Here is a 5,192-nt window from a genome sequence, read left to right as displayed (position 1 = left end):
CTTGCCACGTCCTTCCGAGTACTATATATTCCATCGGGTATATTTTGGAATTATCTCATTTATATCCTGTAAAAACTCAAAGAAAGGCCCATGACTCAAAGAAAGGCCCATGTAAGAGACCTCAAAACTATGTATTGGAAGTTTGTTTACTATTGTGTGAGAACTTTAAATATAATAAATAACAAACAAAAGGAGAAATGTAGCCGAGCTAAAAATAAGAATAAAAATAGAAATACAAGATCAATCGGCAAAGTAACCGTGACCTTTTATGCCGGGCCTTTCTAGAAGAAGTATAGAAACAAAAAGATGGCTGATAGGACTGGCGTTCGAATGATTTTGTAGGGGGAGCTCATGTACACTCTCGCATCCCAGTTTTCAAAACTTTGTCTATATCAATGAAAATCTCGACCAGAATGTAACACTCGAGCTAGTTTTTCTTGCCGTTATCTGTCATTTAGAAATTATTCTCTAAATGTAGCTCAGATGAGCAAATTTTCGATGTGATCGTGCCCATCCGATTTTGAAGTGTAAGTTATATACAGTTGAGTTCTACCTTATATCAACTACTATGTTCAATCGCGTGACTATGTGATCCGTTTATTTACAGGCTACAGAGAAAATTGAGTTGTAAAATTCTATCATTTTACATTATTATAATGTTTAATTTCCAAAAAAAACAATATGTAGTGGATTAGTTCAATGGCAGAACATTGCTTTGTGGAAATTGTAAAATGATTCAGCAAAAATGGGAGTTCGATTCTCCCATCTACGAAATTATTTCTTTATTTTATTACACACTTACACACACTATTTATTTTTCACCATGGACCATTTGACAAAATTTTGGAATCAGAAACGTCTTTTCAGTTACCACGATGTCACCAGCGTAGAATTGAAGACGGAAATCAAAAATTACCAGACCCCCTCTGTACTAAAAGTCTATGTCCGAAAAAAAAGGAAGAAGAAAAATCCGAAACTCCGATCCCCCTCCAATACCAAAAGTAACAGCCCGCCCAGCAGCTTCTGAAGCACTTCTGTCACAAATGACGGGTCGCCAGCTGCCGGAAACCCCTCTAGACGAATTGACAGATACAACTCCTGTCTGGCTCTTCATCAAATCAGTATTTCCAAATGGCAAGCCTCCCTCACGCTATACCTTCGAAGAAGTGTGGCGCTCCCACCCAAACTTGGATCGTCACCATCTTCTCTGGTACCTGCCATCGAACCCAATTCCCGAACGCAACCGTCGAGGCCGAGCAACCAGCATCATCCAAATCTGTAGTCCTTCTGAGGTCGAAGCCGGTTTGAAACGAATTGCGAATGATTCTTGGAAGTGGCGCCTTGACGACAATATTGATCCACAATCCAATAAGCACCCAGATTCAGCCAAAGCGGATTGTACATTATATTCGAACCAAGCGCGAGGCCCGATGCGGTACAGGCTTGGGACTTGAGATCATTGGCAGCAGTCTTGACATCCTCCTGAACCCTTTGACGGAATCAGTAGACATCGAGATGCTCAAATTTACAACCGAGCGCATTGAGAGGGCATTTCAATAAAATCGTGGCAACCCCACAACCCAGGCTCCGCACGCAACCTAGCTGCCCCATCAGCGGTTTCCCGCAGATTAACTAGAAGCACGTGATGCAGATGTCGACATGGAAATCAACAATACAGTACTTGTCGAGAGGATACTTCAATCAAAGCGTAACAACCCCACAACTCAGGACTTCGCACGCAACCCAACTGCCCCATCAGAGATTTCCCGACTCTTGTATGACACTGGGGTATTGTAATATTTTCCAAGCATCACCCATCAAAGTTCCACCTCATCCATTCATCACCATGTGCGGTTTTCTTCTCCTGCTAAGGTATCCAAATGGCTGTATTCTACCTCCCACTCAACTCCTGAACGGAGGCAGAAGTCGAACACTACATGAATCCCTCTGATATTGGCAACATCCAACCATATGTCGTTCGGGGTGATTTCAATTTCAAAGCTAGACAGTATGGTCACACAGTCACGATCAATGGACCTCGCAAAAAAGACGGTAGAGGTCACTACTCTCGTTGCCTGGCGCCTACAATACCTCCATACGGGTGGATCTACCGGTACAGAGCACGCGTACCACTGGCCAAAACCCCCAGCCTCTCTTTAAACATACCTTCTTTCTGATTACGGTACCTACGAGGACCACAAATTTGGTTTCGATCTTCAGGTGGTCCCAAATGAACCAATAATCCGTCTTCGGCGAGTGCCTCCGTCTCAATCACCACCCCAGCACTGGAGTCTTTTATCCCACGGCTACAACCGGTATCGCCACCGACTGCATCATTTACACGACAAGACCCGCACCCTGTTGTTTCAAGCAGAGATCCGATAGCATCAGCATCTGTTACGGTCATACCTGACAATGCATGGACCGATAAACGGATTGGAGCGTATACCAGATCGGATTTGGCATTACGCAGCGAACCCTGTCAAACCGTGGGTACAACAACTGCCGAATATACGTTCCGCCTGCGATTTGATGCCCAGCACGACATTTAGATGTACAAGGATATTGCACATCAACGTCGATCACCGCGTCAGCCTTATATACCAGGTGTTCAGAATTCGGGTGCTGCACTAAACGGATCGCTACCAAGATCTCTTCAACTCAACTAACCCAGATGTCATCCCACCGAACACAGCACCAAACCCTCCATCTAATGCAGTTATTTACTCAGAGATGGTGTTGGAGGCAATACTGCGCTATCTAAACAAGGGCCCTGGTTCAGATGATATCCATCTCTTTTTCCTTAAGACCGCAGTAGAACGATCAACTGAATCCCCCGACTATGGGACGCCTTGATCCTGACAACCCACTTTTTAGCATCTTGGCTGAGGCTTTCTCTGCCTTCTTAATGGCTAGTACATTTGCTAACGGTCTTAACTGTACTCTCTTGGTAGCCCATCCGAAGAAAGAAGACACGGATTTTGCATCCCCTGCCGATTTTCGACCGATAACCTCAACGCAGATTGTTCAACGCATTTTTGAAAAGTGCTTCCCACAGCTGACAACAAATCACCCCGGATCAGCCACCCATGCAACTCAAGCTGGATTTAAATCACGCTACTCTTTTCATACTCATGCCTTATCCGTGATGGAATATGAGACACAATCCGAAGATGCCTGGAATAATGCGTGCCTTGACAATACCAAACCATCCGATAAAGTGGTCCTCCTGCGCGTGTGGAGACTGTTGCGCCACGTTGAAATGCCAGAAACCTGTATCAATTGTCTCCGTACATTGTTCGAGAATGTCCCCACACGGGTGACGCATTGTGGGAAACTTTCACCTCTATTCTATAGAATGAATGGCATACTCCAAGGTTCGAATGTCGGTCCATAGCTGTATATAATTTATTTGGACTCCCTAGCTATTACGCTTGCGCAATTTCGGCCGAAATTCCTTCGCTCCTACTTCTTTGGATATAACACGCGCATCCAGGCTCTGCAGTCTGTTCGGTTGCAACCCTTCCTGAACGCGATCGATGATTGGGGTCGTCAGTCCGGTCAAAAACAAGGGATTCTTATGCCCCCAAACAGATTGTTGAGTATGTTGCATACGATACCGCCTCTCCTTATCAAAGGATATCTCATCATGTATCCCTCCCATGCCCATGGCGGCGGAATTCTCTGACATCTACCCGCAGCCTTCCGAACACTTAGAATTTCAACTGTCCCAGGGCATACCGATTATTGACTTTGTAAAACACATGGACAACCTCGTGACACCTTTACTCCGTTTATTCCGGGCTATAGTGTCCTTTCGGGCGTATGAATTTCATGGATTCAGCTAGTGCCATCCGCAGAATCGGTTGGAAATATTCAAGATATTTATTTTTTCAACGGCCACCTATGACAGTCTAAACATCATTGCATGGGCTCCCCCAATTTGGCATGCCGCTTTAAAGCCGCTGTACGAGCGATACAACTCAACACTTATTCAAGCAGTAGCCATCATAATAGGCACTATATTTCCAAAACTCCCGTACCAGCGCATACGGCTTCTCAGCTTCTGCTGTTTACTTCCAGCACGCCAATTTGCGGAGTACCTTGGTGGCTGCCTGGGACTACCTAGATAAACAGTACAAGCCAACTCGCCCCACTTACGTGAGATCCGCTTGGACACGTAACAGACCTCCAAACAAAAATCTCGAATCAAAGGGCGGGCGCACACCTCAACACAAGAACTTCGTAAACTCCACGAGCAGGTCCGATATGATACCGCTCAACGTCTCGCAACTAAGGAGAGAGCAGGCAACGCTCGCCGCCAATACTTCAATCGACTTATAAGAGGATAACTTCCCATCACGGACCGGGGCATGCCCTCCCATGATAGTTTACCCATTGCCGTGAACACACCCCAATCCATCTTTGTGCCATGATAACAACCAACACGTTCATGTTCAAATTGCTTGACTATTGCACTGGTGGATGCCTCTGTCCTGTGTGCCCCGGAGATAAGACTTTTACGTCCAGCCACTTTGCTTGTATCAGTTTCCTAATAAGGCGTATTCTGGTGGGCCCTAGTGCGGTATCGGGCAGCCTCCAACTTCGCTTCGAAACATAATTGCGGACGACAACCTCACCCTTCTTGGTATCACGCTCCAAATACCTTAGACTGACTCAGCCCAGATTACCACTACGAGTGTGGGCCAGCATTATTACACGCAATGGCAGGCAGGTTTTAGTTCTCACCCAATGGTAGAGGTATTCTGTATCAATCGACGTGAACTAACATACCGTATGTCTTCCATCGTTACATCACTCGCCTCAAGCTTCTCGCGGCAGTTCGACAATCTTAACTTTCCTTCAATTTTCCCAAAACCTCTCCGACGAAATTGAAGCCAGAAATGAAAAAATGGCAGCGAGATTTCGTTATTTCACTTTTATAAATTTAACAATTACAACATAAACTCAACTTGTAATGGATTAGTTCAATGGCAGAACATTGCTTTGTGGTGACGGTAAAACGAATCAGCAAAAATGGGAGTTCGATTCTCCCATCTACGAAATTTTTTCCAATGAATTTTTAAAATACTATTGTTTATGTAGCTGTTTAGATGTAGATGGTTATCTTGATTGGTATGCCGTAAGTAGGTCGCTAGCTCACTTTTATGATATTTATATATGTATATATA

General features: G+C 44.8%; 1 non-coding gene and 1 pseudogene across 2 annotated transcripts; both read left to right on the top strand.

Annotated features, from left to right (window-relative positions):
- Window positions 1-685: 685 nt before the first annotated feature.
- On the top strand, window positions 686-772 carry SARC_30094. The gene has a single exon. It is a non-coding gene; the product is annotated as a tRNA-His (tRNA).
- A 4,205-nt stretch (window positions 773-4,977) lies between these two features.
- On the top strand, window positions 4,978-5,064 carry SARC_30093 (annotated as a pseudogene). Its single transcript has one exon. The product of its transcript is annotated as a tRNA-OTHER (tRNA).
- Window positions 5,065-5,192: the final 128 nt, after the last annotated feature.

This window comes from Sphaeroforma arctica (genome assembly GCF_001186125.1).
Source record: "Sphaeroforma arctica JP610 unplaced genomic scaffold supercont1.273, whole genome shotgun sequence".
Classification (NCBI taxonomy): domain Eukaryota; class Ichthyosporea; order Ichthyophonida; genus Sphaeroforma; species Sphaeroforma arctica.
This window is presented reverse-complemented; position numbering and strand designations above follow the sequence as displayed.